This window comes from Amaranthus tricolor, chromosome 13 (assembly GCF_026212465.1).
Source record: "Amaranthus tricolor cultivar Red isolate AtriRed21 chromosome 13, ASM2621246v1, whole genome shotgun sequence".
Taxonomy (NCBI): domain Eukaryota; kingdom Viridiplantae; phylum Streptophyta; class Magnoliopsida; order Caryophyllales; family Amaranthaceae; genus Amaranthus; species Amaranthus tricolor.
This window is the reverse complement of record NC_080059.1, coordinates 23,331,395-23,351,238: the sequence shown is the minus strand read 5'-3', so window position 1 is coordinate 23,351,238 and position 19,844 is coordinate 23,331,395.

Sequence of the window (19,844 nt, the reverse complement as noted above, 5' to 3'; positions counted from 1 at the left end):
AAAAACCCATAAAATCGCAACTTACCATGTAATATTAAGAATATGACTATGATTTACAATTCTAACCACTTCAACACAATAATATAATCCAAATAGTGTTGTGTGCCAAATTTCGTGCATAACAAACGAAGTTTTAGCTACTTTATGCGCGAAAGTGCAAAAATAGCTTTAAAACCAATAAAATCACAACTTACAAGGTAATATTAAGAATATGGCTATGATTTACAATTCTAACCACTTGAACACAATAATATATACAAAATAGTGTTGCGTGCCCTGTTTCGTGCAAAACAAACCGTGTTGGCCGCTACTTTATGCGCGAAAGTGCCAAAATTGCATAAAAACCCACAAAATCGCAACATACCAAGTAATATTAAGAATATCACTAAGATTTACAATTCTAACCACTACACAATAATATATAACAAATAGTGTTGTGTGCCAATATTCGTGCAAAACAAACAAGTTTGAGCTACTTTATGCGCGAAAGTGCCAAAAGAGCATAAAAACCCATAAAATCGCAACTTACCAAGTAATATTAAGAATATGACTATGATTTACAATTCTAGCCACTTCAACACAATAATATATACCACATAGTGTTGTGTGCCATGTTTTGTGCATAATAAAGCAAGTTTGAGCTACTTTATACGCGAAAGTGCCAAAATAGCTTAAAAACCCATAAAATCGCAACATACCAACTAATATTAAGAATATGACTAAGATTTACAATTCTAACCACTTCAACACAATAATATATACCAAATGGTGTTGTGTGCCAAGTTTCGTGCATAACAAACGAAGTTTTAGCTACTTTATGGCGAAAGTTGAAAAATAGCTTAAAAACCCTTAAAATCGCAACTTACCAAGTAATATTTAGAATATGACTATGATTTACAATTCTAAGCACTTTAACACAATATTATATACCATCTAGCATTGTGTGCCAAGTTTTGTGCAAAACAAACCAAGTTTGAGCTGCTTTATCCGCGAAAGTGCCAAAATAGCTTAAAAACCAATAAAATCGCCACTTACCAAATAATATTAAGAATATGACTATGATTTACAATTCTAACCACTTCAACACAATCATATATACCAAATAGTGTTGTGTGCCAAGTATTGTGCAAAACAATCGAAGTTTGAGTTACTTTATGCGCGAAAGTGCCAAAATAGCTTAAAAAACCCATAAAATCGCAACATACCAAGTAATATTAAGAATATGACTAAGATTTACAATTCTTACCTCTACAACACAATAATATATACCAAATAGTGTTGTGTGCATGGTTTCGTGCATAATAAACCAAGTTTGAGCTACTTTATGCGCGAAAGTGCCAAAATAGCTCAAAAACCCATAAAATCGCAACTTACCAAGTAATATTAAGAATATGACTATGATTACAATTCTAACCACTTCAACACAATAATATAATCCAAATAGTATTGTGTGCCAAATTTCGTACATAACAAACGAAGTTTTAGCTACTTTATGCGCGAAAGTGCATTAATAGCTTTAAAACCAATAAAATCACAACTTACCAAGTAATATTAAGAATATGGCTATGATTTACAATTCTAACCACTTGAACACAATAATATATACAAAATAGTGTTGCGTGCCCAGTTTCGTGCAAAACAAACCGAGTTAAAGCTACTTTATGCGCGAAAGTGCCAAAATTGTATAAAAACCCATAAAATCGCAACATACCAAGTAATATTAAGAATACGACTAAGATTTACAATTCTAACCACTACAACACAATAAAGTATACCAAATAGTGTGGTGTGCCAAGTTTCGTGCATAAAAAACCAAGTTACGAAGTAATATTCAGAATATGGCTGTGATTTACAATTCTAACCACTTCAACAAAATGATATATACCAATCACTGTTGTGTGCCAGGTTTCGTGCAAAACAAACCGAGTTTCAGCCACTTATGCACGAAAGTGCCAAAAGAGCTTAAAAACCCATAAAATCGCAACATACCAAGTAATATTAGGAATATGACTAAGATTTACAATACTCTCCACTTCAACACAATAATATATGACAAATAGTGTTGTGTGCCAAGATTCGTGCATAACAAACTAAGTTTGAGCTACTTTATGCGCGAAAGTGCCAAAATAACTTAAAAACCCATAAAATAGAAACTTACCAAGTAATATTAAGAAAATGACAATGATTTACAATTCTAACCACTTTAACACAACAATATATACCAAATAGTGTTGTGTGCCAAGTTTCGTGCAAAACAAAACTAGTTTGAGCTACTTTATACGCAAAAGTGCCAAAATAGCTTAAAAACTATTAAAATCGCAACTTACCAAGTAATATTAAGAATATGGCTGTGATTTACAATTCTAACCACTTCAACACAATGATATGTACCAATCAATGTTGTGTGCCCAGTTTCGTGCAAACAAAACCGAGTTTGAGCTACTTATACGCGAAAGTGCCGAAAGAGTTTAAAAACACATAAAATCGCAACATACCAAGTAATATTAAGAATATGACAAAGATTTACAATTCTAACCGCTACAACACAATAATATATACCAAATAGTGTTGTATGCCAAGTTTCGTGCATAATAAACCATGTTTGAGCAACTTTATGCCCGAAAGTGCCAAAATAGCTTAAAAACCCATAAAATCGCAACTTACCAAGTAATATTAAGAATATGACTATGATTTACAATTCTAACAACTTCAACACAATAATATAATCCAAATAGTGTTGTGTGCCAAGTTTCGTGCATAACAAACCAAGTTTGAGCTACTTTATGCGCGAAAGTGCCAAAATAACTTAAAAGCCCATAAAATAGAAACTTACCAAGTAATATTCAGAATATGACGATGATTTACAATTCTAACCACTTTAACACAACAATATATACCAAATAGTGTTGTGTGCCAAGTTTCGTGCAAAACAAAACAAGTTTGAGCTACTCTATACGCGAAAGTGCCAAAATAGCATAAAAAATATTAAAATCGCAACTTACCAAGTAATATTAAGAATATGGCTGTGATTTACAATTCTAACCACTTCAACACAATGATATATACCAATCACTGTTGTGTGCCCAGTTTCGTGCTAAACAAACCGAGTTTGAGCTACTTATGCGCGAAGGTGCCAAAAGAGTTTAAAAACCCATAAAATCGCAACATACCAAGTAATATTAAGAATATGACTAAGATTTACAATTCTTACCACTACAACACAAAAATATATACCAAATAGTGTTGTGCGCCTTGTTTCGTGCATAATAAACCAAGTTTGAGCTACTTTATGCGCGAAAGTGCCAAAATAGCTCAAAAACCCATAAAATCGCAACTTACCATGTAATATTAAGAATATGACTATGATTTACAATTCTAACCACTTCAACACAATAATATAATCCAAATAGTGTTGTGTGCCAAATTTCGTGCATAACAAACGAAGTTTTAGCTACTTTATGCGCGAAAGTGCAAAAATAGCTTTAAAACCAATAAAATCACAACTTACAAGGTAATATTAAGAATATGGCTATGATTTACAATTCTAACCACTTGAACACAATAATATATACAAAATAGTGTTGCGTGCCCTGTTTCGTGCAAAACAAACCGTGCTGGCGCTACTTTATGCGCGAAAGTGCCAAAATTGCATAAAAACCCACAAAATCGCAACATACCAAGTAATATTAAGAATATCACTAAGATTTACAATTCTAACCACTACACAATAATATATAACAAATAGTGTTGTGTGCCAATATTCGTGCAAAACAAACAAGTTTGAGCTACTTTATGCGCGAAAGTGCCAAAAGAGCATAAAAACCCATAAAATCGCAACTTACCAAGTAATATTAAGAATATGACTATGATTTACAATTCTAGCCACTTCAACACAATAATATATACCACATAGTGTTGTGTGCCATGTTTTGTGCATAATAAAGCAAGTTTGAGCTACTTTATGCGCGAAAGTGCCAAAATAGCTTAAAAACCCATAAAATCGCAACATACCAAGTAATATTAAGAATATGACTAAGATTTACAATTCTAACCACTTCAACACAATAATATATACCAAATGGTGTTGTGTGCCAAGTTTCGTGCATAACAAACGAAGTTTTAGCTACTTTATGCGCGAAAGTTGAAAAATAGCTTAAAAACCCTTAAAATCGCAACTTACCAAGTAATATTAAGAATATGACGATGATTTACAATTCTAACCACTTTAACACAACAATATATACCAAATAGTGTTGTGTGCCAAGTTTCGTGCAAAACAAAACTAGTTTGAGCTACTTTATACGCAAAAGTGCCAAAATAGCTTAAAAACTATTAAAATCGCAACTTACCAAGTAATATTAAGAATATGGCTGTGATTTACAATTCTAACCACTTCAACACAATGATATATACCAATCAATGTTGTGTGCCCAGTTTCGTGCAAACAAAACCGAGTTTGAGCTACTTATACGCGAAAGTGCCGAAAGAGTTTAAAAACCCATAAAATCACAACATACCAAGTAATATTAAGAATATGACAAAGATTTACAATTCTAACCGCTACAACACAATAATATATACCAAATAGTGTTGTATGCCAAGTTTCGTGCATAATAAACCATGTTTGAGCAACTTTATGCCCGAAAGTGCCAAAATAGCTTAAAAACCCATAAAATCGCAACTTACCAAGTAATATTAAGAATATGACTATGATTTACAATTCTAACAACTTCAACACAATAATATAATCCAAATAGTGTTGTGTGCCAAATTTCGTGCATAACAAACGAAGTTTTAGCTACTTTATGCGCGAACTTGCAAAAATAGCTTTTTAACCAAGAAAATCACAACTTACCAAGTAATTTTTAGAATATGGCTATGATTTAAAATTCTAACCACTTGAACACAATAATATATACAAAATAGTGTTGCGTGCCCAGTTTCGTGCAAAACAAACCGAGTTGGAGCTACTTTATGCGCGAAAATGCCAAAATTGCATAAAAACCCACAAAATCGCAACATACCAAGTAATATTAAGAATACGACTAAGATTTACAATTCTAACCACTACAACACAATAAAGTATACAAATAGTGCGGTGTGCCAAGTTTCGTGCATAAAAAACCAAGTTACGAAGTAATATTAAGAATATGGCTGTGATTTACAATTCTAACCACTTCAACAAAATGATATATACCAATCACTGTTGTGTGCCCAGTTTCGTGCAAAACAAACCGAGTTTGTGCTACTTATGCGCGAAAGTGCCAAAAGAGTTTAAAAACCCATAAAATCGCAACATACCAAGTAATATTAAGAATATGACTAAGATTTACAATTCTTACCACTAGAACACAATAATATATACCAAATAGTGTTGTGTGCCATGTTTCGTGCATAACAAACCAAGTTTGAGCTACTTTATGCGCGAAAGTGCAAAAATAGCTTAAAAACCCATAAAATCGCAACTTACCAAGTAATAATAAGAATATGACTATGATTTACAATTCTAACCACTTCTACACAATAATATAATCCAAATAGTGTTGTGTGCCAAATTTCGTGCATAACAAACGAAGTTTTAGCTACTTTATGCGCGAACGTGCAAAAATAGCTTTAAAACCAAGAAAATCACAACTTACCAAGTAATTTTTAGAATATGGCTATGATTTAAAATTCTAACCACTTGAACACAATAATGTATACAAAATAGTGTTGCGTGCCAGCTTCGTGCAAAACAAACCGAGTTGGAGCTACTTTATGCGCGAAAGTGCCAAAATTGTATAAAATCCCATAAAATCGCAACATACCAAGTAATATTAAGAATACGACTAAGATTTACAATTCCAACCACTACAACACAATAAAGTATACCAAATAGTGTGGTGTGCCAAGTTTCGTGCATAACAAACCAAGTTTGACCTACTTTATGCGCGAAAGTGCCATAAGAGCTTTAAAACCAATAAAATCGCAACTTACCAAGTAATATTAAGAATATGACTATGATTTACAACTCTAACCACTTCAATAGAATAATATATACCACATAGTGTTGTGTGCCAATTTTCGTGCATAACAAACCAAGTTTGAGCTATTTTATGCGCGAAAGTGCCGAAATAGCTTAAAAACCTAGAAAATCGCAACATACCAAGTAATATTTATAATATGACTAAGACTTACAATTCTAACCACTTCAACACAATAATATATACCAAATAGTGTTGTACACCAAGTTCCGTGCATAACAAACCAAGTTTGACCTACTTTATGCGCGAAAGTGCCAAAATAGCTTTAAAACCAATAAAATCGCAACTTACTAAGTATTATTAAGAACATGACTATGATTTACAACTCTAACCACTTCAACACAATAATATCTGCCAATTTTTGTTGTGTGCCTAGTTTCGTCCAAAACAAACCGAGTTTGAGCTACTTTATGCGTAAAATTGTCAAAATAGCTTAAAAAACCCATAAAATCGCAACGTACCAAGTAATATTAATAAAATGACTAAGATTTACAATTCTAACCACTTCAACACAATAATATATACAAAATAGTTTTGTGTAATAAACCAAGTTTGAGCTACTTTATCATGAAAGTACCAAAATAGCTTACAAACCCATAAAATCGCATCATACCAAGTAATATTAAGAATATATGACTATGATTTACAATTCTAACCACTTCAACACAATAATATAATCCAAATAGTGTTGTGTGCCAAATTTCGTGCATAACAAACGAAGTTTTACTACTTTAAGCGCGAAAGTGCCAAAATAGCTTAAGAACCTATAAAATCGCAACTTACCAAGTAATATTTAGAATATGACAATGATTTACAATTCTAACCACTTTAACACAATAATATATACCAAATAGTGTTGTGTGCCAAGTTTCGTGCAAAACAAAAAAGTTTGAGCTACTTTATGCGGGAAAGTGCCAAATAGCTTGAAAACCATTAAAATCGCAACTTACCAAATAATATAAAGAATATGACTATGATTTACAATTCTATCCACTTCAACACAATAGTATATACCAATCACTGCTGTGTGCCCAGTTTCGTGCAAAACAAATCGAGTTTCAGCCACTTATGCGCGAAAGTGCCAAAAGAGCTTAAAAACCCATAAAATCGCAACATACCAAGTAATATTATGAATATGACTAAGACTTACAATACTCTACACTTCAACACAATAACATATAACAAATAGTGTTGTGTGCCATGTTTCGTGCATAATAAACCAAGTTTGAGCTACTTTATGCGCGAAAGTGCCAAAATAGCTTAAAAACCCATAAAATCGCAACTTACCAATTAATATTAAGAATAAGACTATGATTTACAATTCTAACCACTTCAACACAATAATATAATCCAAATAGTGTTGTGTGCCAAATTTCGTGCAAAACAAAACAAGTTTGAGCTACGCTATACGCGAAAGTGCCAAAATAACTCAAAAACCTATAAAATAGAAACTTACCAAGTAATATTAAGAATATGACGATGATTTACAATTCTAACCACTTTAACACAACAATATATAGCAAATAGTGGTGTGTGCCAAGTTTCGTGCAAAACAAAACAAGTTTGAGCTACTCTATACGCGAAAGTGCCAAAATAGCATAAAAACTATTAAAATCGCAAGTTACCAAGTAATATTAAGAATATGGCTGTGATTTACAATTCTAACCACTTCAACAAAATGATATATACCAATCACTGTTGTGTGCCTAGTTTCGTGCAAAACAAACCGAGTTTGAGCTACTTATGCGCGAAAGTGCCAAAAGAGTTTAAAAACCCATATAATCGCAACATACCAAGTAATATTAAGAATATGACTAAGATTTACAATACTAACCACTTCAACACAATAATATATACCAAATAGTGTTGTGTGCCAAGTTTCGTGCATAATAAACCAAGTTTGAGCTACTTTATGCGCGAAAGTGCCAAAATAGCTTAAAAACCCATAAAATCGCAACTTGCCAAGTAATATTAAGAATAAGACTATGATTTACAATTCTAACCACTTCAACAAAATAATATAATCCAAATAGTGTTGTGTGCCAAATTTCGTGCATAACAAACTGAGTTTTAGCTATTTTATGCGCGAAAGTGCAAAAATATCTTTAAATCCAATAAAATCACAACTTACCAAGTAATATTAAGAATATGGCTATGATTTACAATTCTAACCACTTGAACACAATAATATATACAAAATAGTGTTGCGTGCCCAGTTTCGTGCAAAACCAACCCAGTTGGAGCTACTTTATGCGCGAAAATGCTAAAATTGCATTAAAACATATAAAATCGCAACATACGAAGTAATATTAAGAATATGTCTAAGATTTACAATTCTAACCAATACAACACAATAATGTATACCAAATAGTGTTGTATGCCATGTTTCGTGCATAACAAACCAAGTTTGACCTACTTTATGCGCGAAAGTGCCATAAGAGCTTTAAAACCAATAAAATCGCAACTTACCAAGTAATATTAAGAATATGACTCTGATTTACAACTCTAACCACTTCAATACAATAATATATACCACATAGTGATGTGTGCCAATTTTCGTGCATAAAAAACCAAGTTTGAGCTATTTTATGCGCGAAAGTGCCGAAATAGTGTTGTGTGCCAAATTTCGTGCATAACAAACGATGTTTTAGCTACTTTATGCGCGAAAGTGCCAAAATAGCTTAAGAACCCATAAAATGGCAACTTACCAAGTAATATTTAGAATATGACAATGATTTACAATTCTAACCACTTTAACTCAATAATATATACCAAATAGTGTTGTGTGCCAAGTTTCGTGCAAAACAAAACAAGTTTGAGCTACTCTATACGCGAAAGTGCCAAAATAGCATAAAAACTATTAAAATCGCAACTTGCCAAGTAATATTAAGAATATGGCTGTGATTTACAATTCTAACCACTTCAACAAAATGATATATACCAATCACTGTTGTGTGCCTAGTTTCGTGCAAAACAAACCGAGTTTGAGCTACTTATGCGCGAAAGTGCCAAAAGAGTTTAAAAACCCATAAAATCGCAACATACCAAGTAATATTAAGAATATGACTAAGATTTACAATACTAGCCACTTCAACACAATAATATATACCAAATAGTGTTGTGTGCCAAGTTTCGTGCATAATAAACCAAGTTTGAGCTACTTTATGCGCGAAAGTGCCAAAATAGCTTAAAAACCCATAAAATCGCAACTTGCCAAGTAATATTAAGAATAAGACTATGATTTACAATTCTAACCACTTCAACAAAATAATATAATCCAAATAGTGTTGTGTGCCAAATTTCGTGCATAACAAACGGAGTTTTAGCTATTTTATGCGCGAAAGTGCAAAAATATCTTTAAATCCAATAAAATCACAACTTACCAAGTAATATTAAGAATATGGCTATGATTTACAATTCTAACCACTTGAACACAATAATATATACAAAATAGTGTTGCGTGCCCAGTTTCGTGCAAAACCAACCGAGTTGGAGCTATTTTATGCGCGAAAATGCTAAAATTGCATTAAAACATATAAAATCGCAACATACAAAGTAATATTAAGAATATGTCTAAGATTTACAATTCTAACCAATACAACACAATAATGTATACCAAATAGTGTTGTATGCCATGTTTCGTGCATAACAAACCAAGTTTGACCTACTTTATGCGCGAAAGTGCCATAAGAGCTTTAAAACCAATAAAATCGCAACTTACCAAGTAATATTAAGAATATGACTCTGATTTACAACTCTAACCACTTCAATACAATAACATATACCACATAGTGATGTGTGCCAATTTTCGTGCATAAAAAACCAAGTTTGAGCTATTTTATGCGCGAAAGTGCCGAAATAGCTTAAAAACGTAGAAAATCGTAACATACCAAGTAATATTAATAATATGACTAAGATTTACAATTCTAACCACTTCAACACAATAATATATACCAAATAGGGTTGTATGCCAAGTTCCGTGCATAAGAAACCAAGTTTGACCTACTTTATGCGCGAAAGTGCCAAAATAGCTTTAAAACCAATAAAATCGCAACTTACCAAGTATTATTAAGAATATGACTATCATTTACAACTCTAACCACTTCAACACAATAATATCTACCAATTTGTGTTGTGTGCCTAGTTTCGTGCAAAACCAACCGAGTTTGGGCTACTTTATGCGCGAAAGTGTTAAAATAGCTTTAAAAACCCATAAAATCGAAACATACCAAGTAATATTAAGAATATGACTAAGATTTACAATTCAAACCACTTGAACACAATAATATATACAAAATAGTGTTGTGTGCCAAGTTTCGTGCATAATAAATCAAGTTTGAGCTACTTTATGCGCGAAAGGGCTAAAATATCTTAAAAACCTATAAAATCGCAACTTACCAAGTAATATTAAGAATAAGACTATGATTTACAATTCTAACCACTTCAACACAATAATATAATCAAAATAGTGTTGTGTGCAAAATTTCGTGCATAACAAACGAAGTTTTAGCTACTTTATGCGCGAAAGTGCCAAAATAGCTTAAGAACCCATAAAATCGCAACTTACCAAGTAATATTTAGAATATGACAATAATTTACAATTCTAACCACTTTAACACAACAATATATACCAAATAGTGTTGTGTGCCAAGTTTCGTGCAAAACAAAACAAGTTTGAGCTACTCTATACGCGAAAGTGCCAAAATAGCATAAAAACTATTAAAATCGCAACTTACCAAGTAATATTAAGAATAAGGCTGTGATTTACAATTCTAACAACTTCAACAAAATGATATATACCAATCACTGTTGTGTGCCTAGTTTCGTGCAAAACAAACCGAGTTTGAGCTACTTATGCGCGAAAGTGCCAAAAGAGTTTAAAAACCCATAAAATCGCAACATACCAAGTAATATTAAGAATATGACTAAGATTTACAATTCTAACCACTACAACACAATAACATATAGCAAATAGTGTTGTGTGCCAAGTTTCGTGCATAATAAACCAAGTTTGAGCTACTTTATGCGCGAAAGTACCAAAATAGTTTAAAAACCCATAAAATCGCAACTTACCAAGTAATATTAAGAATATGACTATGATTTACCATTCTAACCACTTCAACACAATAATATAATCAAAATAGTGTTGTGTGCCAAATTTCGTGCACCACAAACAAAGTTTTAGCAACTTTATGCGCGAAAGTGCAGAAATAGCTTTAAAACCAATAAAATCACAACTTACCCAGTAATATTAAGAATATGGCAATGATTTACAATTCTAACCACTTGAACACAATAATATATACAAAATAGTGTTGCGTGCCCAGTTTCGTGCAAAACAAACCGAGTTGGAGTTACTTTATGGGCGGAAGTGCCAAAATTGCATAAAAACCCATAAAATTGCAACATACTAAGTAATATTAAGAATATGACTAAGATTTACAATTCTAACCACTACAACACAATAATATATATCAAATAGTGTTGTGTTCCATGTTTCGTGCATAACAAACTAAGTTTGACCTACTTTATGCGCGAAAGTGCCAAAATAGCTTAAAAACCCATAAAATCCCAACTTACCAAGTAATATTAAGAATATGGCTATGATTTACAATTCTAACCACTTGAACACAATAATATATACAAAATAGTGTTGCGTGCCCAGTTTCGTGAAAAACAAACCGAGTTGGAGCTACTTTATGCGCGAAAGTGCCAAAATTGCATAAAAACCCATAAAATCGCAACATACCAAGTAATATTAAGAATGTGACTATGATTTAAAATTCTAGCCACTACAACACAATAATATATACCAAATAGTGTTGTGTGCCAAGTTTCGTGCATAACAAACCAAGTTTGACCTACTTTATGCGCGATAGGGCCATAAGAGCTTTAAAACAAATAAAATCGTAACTTACCAAGTAATATTTAGAATATGACTATGATTTACAACTCTAACCACTTCAATACAATAATATATACCACATAGTGTTGTGTGCCAAGTTCCGTGCATAACAAACCAAGTTTGAGCTACTTTATGCGCGAAAGTGCCAAAATAGCTTAAAAAGCCATAAAATCGCAACTTACCAAGTAATATTAAGAATATGACTATGATTTACAATTCTAACCACTTCAACACAATAATATAATCCAAATAGTGTTGTGTGCCAAATTTCATGCTTAACAAACGAAGTTTTAGCTACTTTATGCGCGAACGTGCAAAAATAACTTTAAAACCAATAAAATCACAACTTACCAAGTAATTTTTAGAATATGGCTATGATTTAAAATTCTAACCATTTGAACACAATAATATATACAAAATAGTGTTGCGTGCCCAGTTTCGTGCAAAACAAACCGAGTTGGAGCTACATTATGCGCGAAAGTACCAAAATTGTATAAAAACCCATAAAATCGCAACATACCAAGTAATATTAAGAATACGACTAAGATTTACAATTCTAACCACTACAACACAATAAAGTATAGCAAATAGTGTGGTGTGCCAAGTTTCGTGCATAACAAACAAAGTTTGACCTTCTTTATGCGCGAAAGTGCCATAAGAGCTTTAAAACCAATAAAATCGCAACTTACCAAGTAATATTGAGAATATGACTATGATTTACAACTCTAACCACTTCAATACAATAATATATACCACATAGTGTTGTGTGCCAATTTTTGTGCATAACAAACCAAGTTTGAGCTATTTTATGCGCGAAAGTACCGAAATAGCTTAAAAACCTAGAAAATCGCAACATACCAAGTAATATTAATAATATGACTAAGATTTACAATTCTAACCACTTCAACACAATAATATATACCAAATAGTGTTGTACACCAAGTTCCGTGCATAACAAACCAACTTTGACCTACTTTATGCGCGAAAGTGCCAAAATAGCTTTAAAACCAATAAAATCGCAACTTACCAAGTATTATTAAGAATATGACTATGATTTACAACTCTAACCACTTCAACACAATAATATCTGCCAATTTTTGTTGTGTGCCTAGTTTCGTGCAAATCAAACCGAGTTTGAGCTACTTTATGCGCAAAATTGTCAAAATACCTTAAAAAACCCATAAAATCGCAACGTACCAAGTAATATTAATAATATGACTAAGATTTACAATTCTAACCACTTCAACACAATAATATTTACAAAATAGTGTTGTGTGCCAAGTTTCGTGCAAAATAAACTAAGTTTGAGCTACTTTATGCGCGAAAGTGCCAAAAGAGTTTAAAAAACCCATAAAATCGCAACATACCAAGTAATATTAAGAATATGACTAAGATTTACAATACTAACCACTTCAACACAATAATATATACCAAATAGTGTTGTATGCCAAGTTCCGCGCATAACAAACCAAGTTTGACCTACTTTATGCGCGAAAGTGTCAAAATAGATTTAAAACCAATAAAATCGCAACTTACCAAGTATTATTAAGAATATGACTATGATTTACAACTCTAACCACTTCAACACAATAATAACTACCAATTTGTGTTGTGTGCCTAGTTTCGTGCAAAACAAACCGAGTTTGAGCTACTTTATGCGCGAAAGTGTCAAAATAGCTTAAAAAACCCATAAAATCGCCACATACCAAGTAATATTAAGAATATGACTAACATTTACAATTCTAACCACTTCAACACAATAATATATACAAAATAGTGTTGTGTGCCAAGTTTCGTGGAAAATAAACTAAGTTTGAGCTACTTTATGCGCGAAAGTGCCAAAAGATCTTAAAAACCCATAAAATCGCAACTTACGAAGTATTATTAAGAATATGACTATTATTTACAATTCTAACCACTTCAACACAATAATATAATCCAAATAGTGTTGTGTGCCAAATTTCGTGCATAACAAACGATGTTTTAGCTACTTTATGCGCGAAAGTGCCAAAATAGCTTAAGAACCCATAAAATCGCAACTTACCAAGTAATATTTAGAATATGACAATGATTTACAATTCTAACCACTTTAACTCAATAATATATACCAAATAGTGTTGTGTGCCAAGTTTCGTGCAAAACAAAACAAGTTTGAGCTACTCTATACGCGAAAGTGCCAAAATAGCATAAAAACTATTAAAATCGCAACTTGCCAAGTAATATTAAGAATATGGCTGTGATTTACAATTCTAACCACTTCAACAAAATGATATATACCAATCACTGTTGTGTCCCTAGTTTCGTGCAAAACAAACCGAGTTTGAGCTACTTATGCGCGAAAGTGCCAAAAGAGTTTAAAAACCCATAAAATCGCAACATACCAAGTAATATTAAGAATATGACTAAGATTTACAATACTAACCACTTCAACACAATAATATATACCAAATAGTGTTGTGTGCCAAGTTTCGTGCATAATAAACCAAGTTTGAGCTACTTTATGCGCGAAAGTGCCAAAATAGCTTAAAAACCCATAAAATCGCAACTTGCCAAGTAATATTAAGAATAAGACTATGATTTACAATTCTAACCACTTCAACAAAATAATATAATCCAAATAGTGTTGTGTGCCAAATTTCGTGCATAACAAACGGAGTTTTAGCTATTTTATGCGCGAAAGTGCAAAAATATCTTTAAATCCAATAAAATCACAACTTACCAAGTAATATTAAGAATATGGCTATGATTTACAATTCTAACCACTTGAACACAATAATATATACAAAATAGTGTTGCGTGCCCAGTTTCGTGCAAAACCAACCGAGTTGGAGCTACTTTATGCGCGAAAATGCTAAAATTGCATTAAAACATATAAAATCGCAACATACGAAGTAATATTAAGAATATGTCTAAGATTTACAATTCTAACCAATACAACACAATAATGTATACCAAATAGTGTTGTATGCCATGTTTCGTGCATAACAAACCAAGTTTGACCTACTTTATGCGCGAAAGTGCCATAAGAGCTTTAAAACCAATAAAATCGCAACTTACCAAGTAATATTAAGAATATGACTCTGATTTACAACTCTAACCACTTCAATACAATAATATATACCACATAGTGATGTGTGCCAATTTTCGTGCATAAAAAACCAAGTTTGAGCTATTTTATGCGCGAAAGTGCCGAAATGGCTTAAAAACGTAGAAAATCGTAACATACCAAGTAATATTAATAATATGACTAAGATTTACAATTCTAACCACTTCAACACAATAATATATACCAAATAGGGTTGTATGCCAAGTTCCGTGCATAAGAAACCAAGTTTGACCTACTTTATGCGCGAAAGTGCCAAAATAGCTTTAAAACCAATAAAATCGAAACTTACCAAGTATTATTAAGAATATGACTATCATTTACAACTCTAACCACTTCAACACAATAATATCTACCAATTTGTGTTGTGTGCCTAGTTTCGTGCAAAACCAACCGAGTTTGGGCTACTTTATGCGCGAAAGTGTTAAAATAGCTTAAAAAACCCATCAAATCGCAACATACCAAGTAAAATTAAGAATATGACTAAGATTTACAATTCAAACCACTTTAAAACAATAATATATTCAAAATAGTGTTGTGTGCCCAGTTTCGTGCAAAACAAACCGAGTTTGAGCTACTTATGCGCGAAATTGCCAAAAGAGTTTAAAAACCCATAAAATCGCAACATACCAAGTAATATTAAGAATATGACAAAGATTTACAATTCTTACCACTACAACACAATAATATATAGCAAATAGTGTTGTCTGCCATGTTTCGTGCATAATAAACCAAGTTTGAGCTACTTTATGCGCGAAAGTGCCAAAATAGCTTAAAAACCCATAAAATCACAATTTACCAAGTAATATTAAGAATATGGCTATGATTTACAATTCTAACCACTTGAACACAATAATATATACAAAATAGTGTTGCGTGCCCAATTTCGTGCAAAACAAAACGAGTTGGAGCTACTTTATGCGCGAAAATGCTAAAATTGCATTAAAACATATAAAATCGCAACATACGAAGTAATATTAAGAATATGTCTAAGATTTACAATTCTAACCACTACAACACAATAATGTATACCAAATAGTGTTGTGTGCCATGTTTCGTGCATAACAAACCAAGTTTGACCAACTTTATGCGCGAAAGTGCCATAAGAGCTTTAAAACCAATAAAATCGCAACTTACCAAGTAATATTAAGAATATGACTCTGATTTACAACTCTAACCACTTCAATACAATAATATATACCACATAGTGTTGTGTGCCAATTTTCGTGCATTAAAAACCAAGTTTGAGCTATTTTTTGCGCGAAAGTGCCGAAATAGCTTAAAAACGTAGAAAATCGCAACATACCAAGTAATATTAATAATATGACTAAGATTTACCATTCTAACCACTTCAACACAATAATATATACCAAATAGGGTTGTATGCCAAGTTCCGTGCATAAGAAACCAAGTTTGACCTACTTTATGCGCGAAAGTGCCAAAATAGCTTTAAAACCAATAAAATCGAAACTTACCAAGTATTATTAAGAATATGACTATGATTTACAACTCTAACCACTTCAACACAATAATATTTACCAATTTGTGTTGTGTGCCTAGTTTCGTGCAAAACCAACCGAGTTTGGGCTACTTTATGCGCGAAAGTGTTAAAATAGCTTAAAAAAACCCATCAAATCGCAACATACCAAGTAAAATTAAGAATATGACTAAGATTTACAATTCAAACCAGTTCAAAACAATAATATATACAAAATAGTGTTGTGTGCCCAGTTTCGTGCAAAACAAACCGAGTTTGAGCTACTTATGCGCGAAATTGCCAAAAGAGTTTAAAAACCCATAAAATCGCAACATACCAAGTAATATTAAGAATATGACAAAGATTTACAATTCTTACCACTACAACACAATAATATATAGCAAATAGTGTTGTCTGCCATGTTTCGTGCATAATAAACCAAGTTTGAGCTACTTTATGCGTGAAAGTGCCAAAATAGCTTAAAAACCCATAAAATCACAATTTACCAAGTAATATTAAGAATATGGCTATGATTTACAATTCTAACCACTTGAACACAATAATATATACAAAATAGTGTTGCGTGCCCAGTTTCGTGCAAAACAAACCGAGTTGGAGCTACTTTATGCGCGAAAATGCTAAAATTGCATTAAAACATATAAAATCGCAACATACGAAGTAATATTAAGAATATGTCTAAGATTTACAATTCTAACCACTACAACACAATAATGTATACCAAATAGTGTTGTGTGCCATGTTTCGTGCATAACAAACCAAGTTTGACCAACTTTATGCGCGAAAGTGCCATAAGAGCTTTAAAACCAATAAAATCGCAACTTACCAAGTAATATTAAGAATATGACTCTGATTTACAACTCTAACCACTTCAATACAATAATATATACCACATAGTGTTGTGTGCCAATTTTCGTGCATTAAAAACCAAGTTTGAGCTATTTTTTGCGCGAAAGTGCCGACATAGCTTAAAAACGTAGAAAATCGCAACATACCAAGTAATATTAATAATATGACTAAGATTTACAATTCTAACCACTTCAACACAATAATATATACCAAATAGGGTTGTATGCCAAGTTCCGTGCATAAGAAACCAAGTTTGACCTACTTTATGCGCGAAAGTGCCAAAATAGCTTAAAAACCAATAAAATCGCAACTTACCAAGTATTATTAAGAATATGACTATGATTTACAACTCTAACCACTTCAACACAATAATATCTACCAATTTGTGTTGTGTGCCTAGTTTCGTGCAAAACCAACCGAGTTTGGGCTACTTTATGCGCGAAAGTGTTAAAATAGCTTAAAAAACCCATAAAATCGAAACATACCAAGTAATATTAAGAATATGACTAAGATTTACAATTCAAACCACTTGAACACAATAATATATACAAAATAGTGTTGTGTGCCAAGCTTCGTGCATAATAAATCAAGTTTGAGCTACTTTATGCGCGAAAAGGGCTAAAATATCTTAAAAACCTATAAAATCGCAACTTACCAAGTAATATTAAGAATAAGACTATGATTTACAATTCTAACCACTTCAACACAATAATATAATCAAAATAGTGTTGTGTGCAAAATTTCGTGCATAACAAACGAAGTTTTAGCTACTTTATGCGCGAAAGTGCCAAAATAGCTTAAGAACCCATAAAATCGCAACTTACCAAGTAATATTTAGAATATGACAATAATTTACAATTCTAACCACTTTAACACAACAATATATACCAAATAGTGTTGTGTGCCAAGTTTCTTGCAAAACAAAACAAGTTTGAGCTACTCTATACGCGAAAGTGCCAAAATAGCATAAAAACTATTAAAATCACAACTTACCAAGTAATATTAAGAATAAGGCTGTGATTTACAATTCTAACCACTTCAACAAAATGATATATACCAATCACTGTTGTGTGCCTAGTTTCGTGCAAAACAAACCGAGTTTGAGCTACTTATGCGCGAAAGTGCCAAAAGAGTTTAAAAACCCATAAAATCGCAACATACCAAGTAATATTAAGAATATGACTAAGATTTACAATTCTAACCACTACAACACAATAACATATAGCAAATAGTGTTGTGTGCCAAGTTTCGTGCATAATAAACCAAGTTTGAGCTACTTTATGCGCGAAAGTACCAAAATAGTTTAAAAAACCCATAAAATCGCAACTTACCAAGTAATATTAAGAAAATGACTATGATTTACTATTCTAACCACTTCAACACAATAATATAATCAAAATAGTGTTGTGTGCCAAATTTCGTGCACAACAAACAAAGTTTTAGCAACTTTATGCGCGAAAGTGCAGAAATAGCTTTAAAACCAATAAAATCACAACTTACCCAGTAATATTAAGAATATGGCAATGATTTACAATTCTAACCACTTGAACACAATAATATATACAAAATAGTGTTGCGTGCCCAGTTTCGTGCAAAACAAACCGAGTTGGAGCTACTTTATGGGCGGAAGTGCCAAAATTGCATAAAAACCAATAAAATTGCAACATACTAAGTAATATTAAGAATATGACTAAGATTTACAATTCTAACCACTACAACACAGTAATATATATCAAATAGTGTTGTGTTCCATGTTTCGTGCATAACAAACTAAGTTTGACCTACTTTATGCGCGAAAGTGCCAAAATAGCTTAAAAACCCATAAAATCCCAACTTACCAAGTAATATTAAGAATATGGCTATGATTTACAATTCTAACCACTTGAACACAATAATATATACAAAATAGTGTTGCGTGCCCAGTTTCGTGAAAAACAAACCGAGTTGGAGCTACTTTATGCGCGAAAGTGCCAAAATTGCATAAAAACCCATAAAATCGCAACATACCAAGTAATATTAAGAATGTGACTATGATTTAAAATTCTAGCCACTACAACACAATAATATATACCAAATAGTGTTGTGTGCCAAGTTTCGTGCATAACAAACCAAGTTTGACCTACTTTATGCGCGATAGGGCCATAAGAGCTTTAAAACAAATAAAATCGTAACTTACCAAGTAATATTTAGAATATGACTATGATTTACAACTCTAACCACTTCAATACAATAATATATACCACATAGTGTTGTGTGCCATGTTCCGTGCATAACAAACCAAGTTTGAGCTACTTTATGCGCGAAAGTGCCAAAATAGCTTAAAAAGCCATAAAATCGCAACTTACCAAGTAATATTAAGAATATGACTATGATTTACAATTCTAACCACTTCAACACAATAATATAATCCAAATAGTGTTGTGTGCCAAATTTCATGCTTAACAAACGAAGTTTTAGCTACTTTATGCG